This window comes from Theropithecus gelada, chromosome 15 (genome assembly GCF_003255815.1).
Source record: "Theropithecus gelada isolate Dixy chromosome 15, Tgel_1.0, whole genome shotgun sequence".
Lineage (NCBI taxonomy): Eukaryota > Metazoa > Chordata > Mammalia > Primates > Cercopithecidae > Theropithecus > Theropithecus gelada.
Window position 1 is genome coordinate 95,166,493 of NC_037683.1, and position 13,008 is coordinate 95,179,500.

Here is a 13,008-nt window from a genome sequence, read left to right on the forward strand (position 1 = left end):
ATCCAAAATATCCCTTCTCTGACTCCTCCAGAAAAAAGGCAACCAAAAAAAATAAAAAAAAAAAAAAAAAATAAATAAGAAGGAAAGAAAGAGAGAGAGAGAGGGAAAGGAAAGAAGACTTCAAGGAAAATACTTGTTCTTGAGGAGCTAAGAAGATAACTAGATAAACATATGCAACTCTGTTTCTCTGTCTCTTGCATACCATTCTATGTAAGGGAACAACAATTCTTTTCAACATCCTTTAACGTATGCCACCTCTTGAACACACAATACCTAAGAAAATCTGTTCAGTTTTAAAATTCATGACAATGAGTGGTTTCTTAATTATGCAGGGAGAAACATTTTGAGGCTGTCTTTGTATCTTGTTTTGGTGGTGATCATTTTTTTTCATTCCCATGACTGCAGGAATATTGATCTCAGCGTTACTTTGACCATTAATGAATTATGATGGCAATAAGCAAAGATGCGCACCTCTAGCCTCCAGGGAGCTTAATCTTCTGCTACAACGTTTGCATTTGTAAGTCAGCACCTATGTAATCTATATTCTATTTGTTATTCTCCTTTAATTACATATTGGTGCCGGGCGCGGTGGCTCAAGCCTGTAATCCCAGCACTTTGGGAGGCCGAGACGGGCGGATCACGAGGTCAGGAGATCGAGACCATCCTGGCTAACACGGTGAAACCCCGTCTCTACTAAAAAATACAAAAACTAGCCGGGCGNGAGAGGGAAAGGAAAGAAGACTTCAAGGAAAATATTTGTTCTTGAGGAGCTAAGAAGATAACTAGATAAACATATGCAACTCTGTTTCTCTGTCTCTTGCATACCATTCTATGTAAGGGAACAACAATTCTTTTCAACATCCTTTAACGTATGCCACCTCTTGAACACACAATACCTAAGAAAATCTGTTCAGTTTTAAAATTCATGACAATGAGTGGTTTCTTAATTATGCAGGCAGAAACATTTTGAGGCTGTCTTTGTATCTTGTTTTGGTGGTGATCATTTTTTTTCATTCCCATGACTGCAGGAATATTGATCTCAGCGTTACTTTGACCATTAATGAATTATGATGGCAATAAGCAAAGATGCGCACCTCTAGCCTCCAGGGAGCTTAATCTTCTGCTACAACGTTTGCATTTGTAAGTCAGCACCTGTGTAATCTATATTCTATTTGTTATTCTCCTTTAATTACATATTGGTAGTGGTCCATTTGCAGGCTGGGAGCAACCAACTGGAGCGTCAAAAAGATTATTAAAATATTGACTTTAAATTAAAAGGCCAAAAAGAAACAAGACAGGGTTTGTTTCTACCCATTCCGTTATGATGGTTCAGGAACAATTATTTCCTTTCATCTCAAGTTTCAAGAATTGTGCAAGGAACTCCCAAATGCCCTTTACATTCATTCATTATTTATATCTTGCCCCACTTGCTGTGTTTCTTTGTATTATCTATGTAATCCATAGTTCAAATGTAAATTCAGATTTTCTCAATTGTTAAAATGATGTCCCAATAATTAATTATAAACGAATTTTTTCCCCAGATTAGGATCCAGTGTAGGATCATGCCTTGTACTGAGTTCCCATGTCTCCTTTGTTCCTTTAATATGGAGAAATTTCTCTGCCTTTCTTAGTTTTCTTAATTTGACTTTTTTTTTTTTTTTTTTTTCCTTTTGAGATGGAGTCTTGCTCTGTCGCCCAGGCTGGAGTGCAGTGGCGCAGTCTCGGCTCACTGCAACCTCCATCTCCTGAGTTCAAGCGATTCTCCTGCATCAGCTTCACGAAGAGCTGGGATTACAGGCATGCACCACCACACCCGGCTAATTTTTTGTATTTTTAGTAGAGAGGGGGTTTCACCATCATAGTCAGGCTGGTCTTGAACTCCTGACTTCAGGTGATCCACCTGCCTTGCCCTCCCAAAGTGCTGGGATTACAGGCATGAGCCAAGATCATGCCATTGCACTCCAGCCTGGGCAACAAGAGTGAAACTCTGTCTCAAGAGAAAAAAAAAAAAATTGACCTGGATATTTTTTGCCTGGTCATGTATAGCTCTTTTTGGAATAAGAAAAGTCTTGCTATTTTATAAAAAATGAACTGTCTTTGGTTTGGTAGTGTGGCATAGAATATCTTAGAGGGGTAAGTTATTCATCATTCAGTTCTAGATATTTTCTAATTTCTTTTGTGATTTAGTCTTTATACCACAAAATATTTAAAACTAGGTCATTTCATTTGTGAATTTTTTTTTTTTTTTTGAGATGGAGTTTTGCTCTTGTTGCCCAGGCTGGAGTGCAATGGTGTGATCTCAGCTCACTGCAACCTCCATCTCCCAGCTTCAAGCAATTCTCCTGTCTCAGCCTCCCAAGTAGCTGAAATTACAGGCTCATGCCACCACGCCCGGCTAATTTTGTATTTTAAATAGAGATGGGGTTTCATCATATTGGTCAGACTGGTCTCGAACTCCTGACCTTAAGTGATCTGCCCACCTCGGCCTCCCGAAGTGCTGGGATTACAGGCATGAGCCACCATGCCAGACCAACTTGTGAATTTTCTAGTTACCTTTTTCCTAATGGTATCTATATTTCTTTTTTTCTTTCTTTCTTTCTTTTTTTTTAGAGACAGGGTGTCTCTCTGCTGCTCAGGCTGGAGCGCAGTGGTGTGATCACAGCTCACTGCAGCCTCGACTTCCTGGGCTCCAGTGACCCTCTCGCCTGAAACCGTACTCCCCCTCAAGCAGCTGAGACTACAGGTATGTACCACCACACCCAGCTAATTTTTATTTTTTGTGGAGACGGGATCTTGCTTTGTTGCCCAGGCTGGTCTTGAATTCCTGGCCTCACGCAACCCTCCCACCTCTGCCTCCCAATGCACTGGGAGCCACTGTGCCCAGCCCTGTATTTCTATTACAAGTGATGTTTTAGCATCATTCTGTGAAGCCCAGGGAACAGATTCTGTATGATTTCAGTCATGTGGAAGTTGTTCAGACTTGCTTTGTTGTCCAGCATACATCAATTCTATAAATGTTCCAAATACACTTGAAAAGGAAATTTTTCTGTGGTTGTTGGTGGGAGTGTTCCTCTTGTCAATTGTGTCAAGTTTATTAACCTTGTTCAAGCCTTCTGTATTGTTAATGATTTGCTTATTTTTTGCTTGTTTTGAGTGTTTGCTTATTCTATCATTTATTGAGAGAGGGGTGATAAAATCTCTCACTGAAAGTATGACTTCATTTCTTTCTTCAGTTTTTGCTGTATACATTTTGAGGCTAGGTTATTAGGGTGAATACAAATTTAGAATTCTTATATCTTCTGGTAAACTTAACCTTTATCTCATAATAAAGTTTTTCTATTTATCTCTAGCAATACTTTCTGCTTTAACCACTAATTTAATATTAATATAGCTACACCTTCTTTCTTCTGGTTAATACTTGCATCGATTTTGTTTGTTTGTTTGTTTTTGTTTTGTTTTTTTGAGACGGAGTCTCGCTCTGTCACCCAAGCTGGAGCGCAGTGGCGCCATCTTGGCTCACCGCAACCTCCGCCCCCTGGGTTCCAGCGATTCTCCTGCCTCAACCTCCCCAGTAGCTGGAGCAGCTGGGATTACAGGCACTTGCCACCACGCCTGGCTAATTTTTGTATTTTTAGTAGAGACGGGGTTTCACCATGTTGGCCAGGCTGGTCTTGAACTCCTAACCTCAGGTGATCCGCCTGCCTCGGCCACCCAAAGTGCTGGGATTACAGGCATGAGGCACTGCGCCCAGCCCATCCTTATTTAACCCTTTGCCTTTTCCTAACCAATTACTTTCAATCATTTTGAACATTTTATATGGCTTTCCTTAATTTTTAAATATTTCCTTTACATATATTTTTGCTGATTTTTAAAAATTAAATTATAGACATTGTGACTATTCGAACCAATATATCTCAAAAAATAATTCCCTAATATCATCTAACACCGAGCCCACACTCAGCTAACTCCAGTTGTTTATAACGTGACTTTTAGAACTGTGTGTGTCGGCTGGGGGCGGTGGCTCGCGCCTGTAATCCCAGCACTTTGGGAGGCCGAGGTGGGCGGATCGTGAGGTCAGGAGTTCAAGATCAGCCTGGCCAATATGGTGAAACTCCATCTCTACTAAAAATACAAAAATTAGCCAGGCATGGTGGTGCACGCCTGTAGTCCCAGCTATTTCAGAGGCTAAGGCAGAGAACTGCTTGAACCCGGGAAGTGGAGGTTGCAGTGAGCCAAGATCATGCCACTACACTCCACCCTGGGCGACAGAGTGAGACTCCATCTCAAAAAAAGAAAGAAAGAAAGAAAAAAGAACTGTGTGTCATTGCATTTAACTGTATGGCTCTTAGTCTTTTAAAATATAAAATAAGCTAACTTAATTGATAAATTGTTATATCAGGAGTGACCATAGGAAATGAAACAGATATTTTAAAAATCACTTTTTAAAATATATAAGGAATATATTCAGTACATCCCTTTAAAAGAAAAATCAGAAAGATACAGAAAGTGGAAATAAGAAAAGAAATTTTTTATGGCTTTTACCAGTTGTGAGCATGACTACCTTCCTGATGCATTTATCTGTCTAGCTCCTTATCTGTCAATACTTTTACATGGTAAGACCATTCTGTATGTAATTCTGCATTTACTGTAGGCAGTTTTATATCTTGCTTTGTATCTTCAAAATTAATATGATTGTAATTTTTTTTTAAGAGACAGGGTCTCACTTGGTTGCCCAAGCTAGGCTGGAGTGCTGTGGCATGATCATAGTTCACTACAGCCTCGAACTCCTAGATTTAAGTGATTCTCCTGCTTCAGCCTTCCAAGTAGTTGGAACTATAGGTGCATACCACTGCACCCAGCTCATGAAAAAAAAAAAAAATTTTATAGAATGGGATCATACCACTGCACCCAGCTCATGAAAAAAAAAATTTTTTTATAGCATGGGATCACTTGCATTGTTGCCCAGGCTGGTCTCAAACTCCTGGCCTCAAGCTATCCTCCCACCTCAGCCTCCCAAAGCACTGGGATTACAGGCGTGAACATTTAGAGTTTTTTCCAATTGTAATAGTTAATAAAAATGAACATATTTTTGAAGAAATTTTAGTCTGCTTCACATTATAGCCTAATCCTAGACTCTGAAAAGTGGAATTTCTCCTTCCTTCCCCCCTTCCTCCCTTCCTTCCTTCCTTCCTTCCTTCCTTCCTTCCTTCCTTCCTTCCTTCCTTCCTTCCTTCCTTCCTTCCTTCCTTCCTTCCTTCTTCTTTCTTTTTGAGACAAAGTTTTGCTTTTGTTGCCCAGGCTGGAGTGCAATGGTGCAATCTTGGCTCACTGCCACCTCTGCCTCCCAGGTTCAAGCAATTTTCCTGCTTCAGCCTCCTGAGTAGCTGGGATTACAGGTGCCCACCACCACGCCCAGCTGATTTTTGTATTTTTAGTAGAGATGGGGTTTCACCATGTTGGCCAGGCTGGTCTCCAACTCCTGACCTCAGGTGATCCACAAGCCTCGGTCTCCCAAAGTGCTGGGATTACAGACGTGATCCACTGTGCCCAGCAATGATTTCTTAAAGCAAAGGCTTAACCTCTTTTAAGGCTTTCCAGAAAATTGTTCCAAACTTTTAAAATTCCAGTGAGCTAAAGTTGACTACACTGAGATTGATGTCCTCGTCATAGCAGACACAGCCTGTGAGGCTTCACGGATACTTGTTTTGGACACCTGTCGTGGAAGCTGAAGATGTCAGATACTTTCCCAGGATCCCTTGAAGTGGGGACACTGCCCTGTGACCTGGGATAGACCAATCCAATTGGCTCCCTCCAGACTGCGGCAGAGGCACAGTAGAGAATCCCTTTGGGGGATGCCTGTAGTGGCAGGAGCTGAGGGGTGCTGCATCTGATGCACAGAGCTGAGGTGGTGGCCATGAGGTCCAGCACTCAGCACTTGTGGCAGTGGTGTCCTCACCAGTAAGGGCTTGGGCATGATTTTGGCTCTGGCTGTGGCTGATTCTAGTTTTTCTTCTTCTTGCCCATTTACTGAGCCTGGTTGTCTAGCCTTTCCTGATCTTCTTTCAAGTCCCAGTATCCTTCAATAAATTACTTTTCTATTAAAACTAGTCAGTTTGATTCTATTGCTTGCAAAGAAGAATGTGATGAATCTTCTATACAGGGATTCTTCTTCTGTATAGCAAGGCCCATTTCAAATAGCAGGAGAACTGGCATGCTGAGGGAGTGCCAGGGCGATACAGAGAGCTCGGTGTGGTCATGTGTCAGGGCCGGGAGTTGGAAGAGCCCAGGTCAGTGAACTGGGACAATATTGGAATCTGAAGGTAAAAATAGCTTCTTAAGAAGTTAACATCAGCCAGGCGCAGTGGCTCATGCCTGTAATCCCAGCACTTTGGGAGGCCGAAGCCAGTGGATAACAAGGTCAGGAGATCGAGACCATTCTGGCTAACACGGTAAAACCCCATCTCTACTAAAAATACAAAAAATTAGCCGGGCATGATGGCATGCACCTGTGGTCTCAGCTACTTGGGAGGCTGAGGCAAGAGAATCACTTGAACCCAAGAGGCAGAGGTTGCAGTGAGCTGAGATTGGACCACTGCACTCTAGCCTGGGCGACAGAGCAAGACTCCATCTCAAAAAAAAAAAAAAAAAAAAAGAAGAAGAAGTTAACATCTATGGCCAGCCACGCCTCCACAACTTTGGCAGGCTGAGGCAGGTGGATCACTTGAGGCCAGGAGTTTGAGACCAGCCTAGCCAACATGGTAAAACCCTATCTCTACTAAGAAGGCAAAATTATCTGGGCATGGTAGTGCATGCCTGTAGAACCAGCTACTTGGGAGGCTGAGGTAGGAGAATCGCTTGGACCCAGGAGGTAGAGGATGCAGTCAGCTGAGGTTGTACCACAGCACTCCAACCTGAACAATAGAATGAGACTCTATCTCAAAAAAAAAAAAAAAGTTTGATTCTTGGGCATGCAGTCTGTATGGTAACAGAGTGATTTGGGGGCTGATTCAGGAGTCCAGCTCTTGTAAATGTGTTACTAGAAACCAGGTCTGGTAAGGTGCCTAAACATTAAGCGTCTGAATGGACAAGAAGCCAGGCAGCCTAGGTTGGAGACGGGTGTTGGGTCTGCGACTATACATGGGGCGGGGGGCAGTGGTAGATGGAGCTGTGCAGACGTGGAGTGGAAGCTAACAACCACCAGGGAAGGCCATGGCAACCACTTAGGAATTTCTTTTTGGCCATTTCTTCAGAACCAGTTTCCAAGTAATATGACAAAAGCAGCCTCATAATGTAAGAGGTAAACTCTGTTTCTGACCAAAAACAGTATTACTCAGTTTGATATCTTTCCCGTAGGGATGGGCTTTGGTAAATTTAGGCCCTTTCAAAAATCCAGAAAACCAAGTGTGTAACCACTAGGGACATGTAAAAGAACATCGCCAGCTTTAAAGGCGATCTTTAGAATAGCTATTTATTTAGGCTTTGTGTGTTTCCAAAGTTAACCAGTGTTTCACATCAGCTATCTCCTCGAACCCTCTCAACAACCTGAAAGGTAGGTATTAGTAACCCCATTTCATGGATGAAAGAACAGGCTGAGAAGTTAATTATCAGATTAGATTGTAAATGAGTGGTAAAGCAAGAATTCAAACCCAGATCTGCTTCACTTTTCTGTAGGCAGTGTTTAAGAAGGATCCAGAAATACTTCAAGCGATGCCAGTGGTAGTGTTGCCTCCTCAGAAGACTGCTTTCAGGGGAACAGTATACATCTGCCCTATAAATTCTGGATGGTAAATATGACAAAACTCTCTCCTTGACCCAGCTCTAGTGAAACTGCTCTAAGCCCTCTTCTCAACATGGCTCAAGCGTGGGCTTCAGTGTACATTTGGTTGGGCCTGCATTGCTCAGTTTTAGCAAGAGTCCAGTTAAGTTAAAGAGAATCTCACACCTTTGATATCAGATTCTTCCATATCTGATCAAATTCCTCATCCCCTACCTTCAATATCTGATCATTCTGCCCTGTCTGCACCAAGAATCTCCCCTCACCCTTGGTGTCTCCTTTTAGTAATTTTCCATCCACCAGTCTCTCCCCACTCTTCAAGCCTACTCCTTGCTGTAACTCCCTACCCCTCCTTGTCTTATTTGCAACTGAACTCTGTTCTACACTGAGGTCTCTTTTTCCTGATTGCAATCGTTCCTGAATAAAATCTGTTTTTACTGCTTATACACTGGCTAGCTCTGGTTTTCTTTACCAGAAGTCACAGTTAACACATGTGAAAACCCATTTGCAAAACAAATCCACAGGACTCAGTCCGTGTGCTGTGAAGTCTTTGATCAAGGACTTAAAAACAATGAAAAGTAATAAACAGATCTGAATACAACTCAGGTAATAAAACACTTTCATTGGTTTTCATACTCAGCAAAAGTATTTTTACTGATTAAAAGATAAATAATCCTCACTCTACTAACTCAATGACACATTGAAACATTAGCCTAACTTGTGCACCTTTCAGCGAAGCTACTCTCTTTGCGTAGGCACAGCTCTTTCAGCCAAGGTACAGGAGAGCAAACCCACGCATGAATTCCTTTCATCTCAGGGCATTTCTTTCTGTGGTGTCTTTGTGAAGGAATGCACACTCACGACAGCTGAAAATCTAACTCTCTAGATTTCATTTAGCTAACATTAGGCCAGTCTTTGGGCTGAAGGTAATGCCTACATATAGGAGGAAGGGAGAGGAATCTCTGAATTGCAACCCTTTTAGACTTCCTCCATGATGAAGCAGAGAGGGGAGGACTATTGTTTGGGAGATGTGTGTGGGAGGTGAAGATTTCAGATTTTCTTTAAAATAATAGTTGGCTGCACAGGCAGCAGCAAAGCCGACCTGTACGTTGCGGGATTGTCTGTGTGTTAAGAGGTCTGGCCAAGCTGGGGGGGCCTCAGCAGGGGATTGCTCAGTTGATCAAGTCTTAATTTGTCTTTTCCACTCTGGGTGGTGCTGTCTGTCCCTTTCATCTCCCAATCACCGACATAGGGGGAGATGTTGAGGGCAGTGCTGTGTTATCTTAAGGTTTCCTTCAAGAAAGCAAAACCAAACAAACAAGCAAACATGTTTTGCTTCCCAACTGTGCACCCCTAGGGGAGATTCAAAGGCTCTTCTGAACCAGACAGGTGCTGATGTCTCTGCTGCCATTTGGATGTGGCTTTGGCGAGGGTGGCAGGAGTGAAGGGAAAGCAGAGGGAAGAGTTAGGCAGAGGGATCTCGATTGCCATTTCTTCCTGTTGCAGTTGCTTCAGACGGTTCAGCTTCCAGCCAGACAGTTCCTAATGGACCTGCACAGCATGCAAAAAAACCCTTCTTTGTAAAAATAACTCCTTTGATTTCTCCCAGCCTTGGGCCCTGTTTAGTTAGGGGCCATGACCAGGAGGCAAGTCGTTCCGGGCCTTGCTGGTAGAGTAAGGGGGAGATCGCCCATGGCTTCCCCAGCTGCACTGCCTGTGGAGCAAAGGGTTCAGAAGCAGAGAATTTTTAAAAATATAATAATAATAAAAAGAATGAAAGAAAGAAGCCCTCTTTGAAAATCCTTACTGTTTCCCACTATCTCCTACAGCGATTGCCCTTTCATTAGTGTGGAAATCCAACAATGTGGAAATCGAGTTTTGGTTTTTTTTTTTTTTGCTTTGATATCAGCCTAACCCTTGAGGCTAAACTTGTGGTAAGCCACCTGTCCACGTTAGCTAAAATAAAGTTGTAGCTGGAATCACCATCTAGTCCTTTAGCTGTTGTATATTTTCATGTTTATCCTTTGAGGCCTGAGACAATAACCACATATTGCTTTATTATTCAGGATCCCCTGGGTTGCTGGCAACCGAAACCCAAATTGAATTTGTTTAAGAATAAGGGAGGAATGTATTGGGAGAATATTGGGATATTTTAAGTAACTGAAGGAGGGGTCAAGAGGTCAATCTATGAGAAAGACAAGGAACCAGGCAGAAATTTAACAATAAAATGAAATAAAACCGGAACCAGGACTCCCAAGTGCCCCCTGGATTCTTTCTCTCTCTGTCTACAGCTCTATCCCTCCTGGTATCCAGGGCTTTCTCTCTCATTGTAGATCTGAGTCTCACATACTGTGGGTTAAAACACCAAAGAGGGGCTGATTTTATTTCTTTTTCTCTTTTCTTTTCTCTTTTTTTTTTGAGATGGAGTCTTGCTCTGTCGCCCAGGCTGGAGTGCAGTGGCGCCATCTCGGCTCACTGCAAGCTCCGCCTCCCGGGTTCACGCCATTCTCCTGCCTCAGCCTCCCGAGTAGCTGGGACTGCAGGCGCCCACCACCACCATTCTCCTGCCTCAGCCTCCTGAGTAGCTGGGACTACAGGCGCCCACCACCACGCCCCGCTAGTTTTTTGTATTTTTAGTAGACATGGGGTTTCACCGTGTTAGCCAGGACGGTCTCGATCTCCTGACCTTGTGATCCACCCGCCTCGGCCTCCCAAAGCGCTGGGATTACAGGCGTGAGCCATCGCGCCCGGCCCTGATTTTGTTTCTTAATTCTAGATAGAAAAGTCTTGGGGAAGGCTCTGACTGTGTGGGCCCCAGCCGGGTCCAGGCAACTCTAGTTTGGCGGAGGCGGGGTCATATAAGAACATGGCCACACTTCCCCCATCCCGTGAACCACTTGTTTATAGGGCGAAAAGGAGCAATTCCAGAAAGGGGGCTTCTTTCTTGGAAGGATGGGTTCTAATCAAAGCAAGCAGCAGCCATTTACTAAACATACATAACGTACTTGCATATTGACCTGAGAAATGTTTCTTAGGGATTTTGGCCATCTTGGTAATAATCAGAGTCTTGGTAAAAGTCAGAAATCAAAACCCTAATCAGATGCATCTACATGGCAAAAACTATAAGATTCTTTTGGTTTGTTTTTAACTCAAAACTCCAAAGAGGACAGAATATACTGAGAATGACTGGACCCATGCTCTAAAGCAAACTAAATACATAGCGGTTACACTCGTATTTATATGTACCATAGTGCACGGGACTTCAGTGAGTTCTTATATTCACCTCTAGTTTCTCCTCCCTACGGAAGCAGTGACCACAGCAGACTGAAGCAGCTAAGGGGGTTTTCTAGACTTACTTGGATTGAATTCTCTTTTGCATGCTCACTGTTGTTTTTTTCTTGCTTGATTTGGTTTGAGCTGAGATGTCCACTCTTTAGGGGAGGACTGTTATTTTGGAGACTTGCCTCCGTCCAGCTAGCTCACTGGACAGGCTGTGCTCACTGTGGCCTCCTGACCTGGATGAGTCGGTCAGCACGCTCCAAGGGGTCCTGTCTCTTTCTGCATGGGTGGCTGTCTGTGCAAGAGCTGTGATGGTGGGTAAAATGTTCAAAGCCCCATAGGCAGGATGAAATGCACCATTGTCTATTTACTTAACTCGGTGGTGTCTGACGTAAGACCACAGAACACACCTTCTTTCCATGACCCATCTTGCCTGACCCTACCTGCTGGCAGTATGTTGCCAGCAACCTGGATATTATTGTTAATTAATTCATGCCTAACATGCAGTGGCTTATACTTGGTATTACTGACTATCTAAGAATAGGCACAGCCTGGAATTGAGAAGTGAAAACTGCAAAATGGCTGGGTGGAAAAAATGATGGGACATAGAGCAGGCCTTTTGGTGTTTTCCCTGTAGTTATCTTTTACAGGTTAAATAAGATTAATATTCATGGTGAACCAAGAGCAATTAGCTACTTTGCATGTATTACTGCTTCTTAGCCTATTCTAAACTCTGTTTTATGTATTTATTTTAAAGGACTTTGCCTTGATTAGGGCCAATCGTATAAGACCTTGTACTTTGCATATTTGCAATCATGTTTGCATGTTTGCATTTCTAAAGTTTTGAATTTCAAATCAGGCAACGAGTTTCAGCAAATATACTTCAGGTACACATGACCATAATCAGGACATGAAACTATACTACAATAAAATCCCCAAATGGCCTCTAGGGATAAAATATTTTATGTTTTCTATTTATAATAAAAATTTGGGGTGAGGGTTGGCTTTATTTTAAAAACAGAATAATTCAGAATATAATTTAAATGCAAAATTGCAAACTACTATTTTTTCTAATTATATTCAAAATCTGAACCCCCTGACAGGAGCAAGGGAAGGTTGGAATATTCTTATCCATAATGATGACAGAATACAGGCCTTTCCCCTTTTCTTTCCTCTTCTTCCCTGGGACCGCAGTGCCCGCTGTCACACACCTATCACTTACGCTCATACTGTTTTCCAGGATACTTGGCCAAGGCATCTTCTAACATGTTCTAAGATGATTTCAGAAATAATTTTTATCAGATCATAGCTAATCTTTCTAACACATCTATGAGGTAAACATCCCAGGCCCACTCGCTATAAACGTTAGTGCTCCAATTTTTATCCAGATTTTTTTGACTTTTAATCAAGGACCTTTTTCACTTCATTTATATTTCTCAAATTGAGAGCTGAAGATCCTTGAAAGTCTTCAGTCATATTCTCAAGGGGCCTTGAGTTCTCTATGAGAATTCAATTTTGTATTTTCATTTTGATGCTAATAATCAGGGAAGATCAACATATTTTGGTTCATTTGGCTGATCAACTTAACGGAGAGCTTCCACATACTTTCGGGGCCTGCATTTTTATCTGTGTTTAAGATTTTCTTGGTGACAGGGAATGACAGTTTCTTTGTCAGAAAAATCATTGTAAATGATTTTTAAAAAAACAAAACACACAGACATGTGAATGTTGTGTTCTCACCAAGTGAAGGCCCAATGACCTCATCACAGGATGTACAAAGGAAGGTTCTGCGTAACGTAAATAGAGACAAGCAGTGGAAGCATTGAGTCACTGCGAAGCATGAGGCCAGCGGGCTGAACTCAGGAGAGCCTGGGCAGGGAGCACCACTTTCACGCTGTTGAGGGGAGTGAGCATTCTGTATTTGTTCCATTAAATTAAAAGTATTCATTTGAATT

The 13,008-nt window shown here is 42.5% G+C and overlaps 1 long non-coding RNA gene across 1 annotated transcript in view; it reads left to right on the plus strand.

The window, feature by feature from the left end:
- LOC112608637 overlaps positions 1 to 13,008 on the plus strand; it is a 78,321-nt gene that overhangs the window by 50,120 nt on the left and 15,193 nt on the right. The window contains exons 2-3 of the long non-coding RNA XR_003116021.1: positions 406 to 517; positions 2,617 to 2,743. This is a non-coding gene — a long non-coding RNA (uncharacterized LOC112608637). The remainder of the gene's footprint in view (positions 1 to 405; positions 518 to 2,616; positions 2,744 to 13,008) is intronic.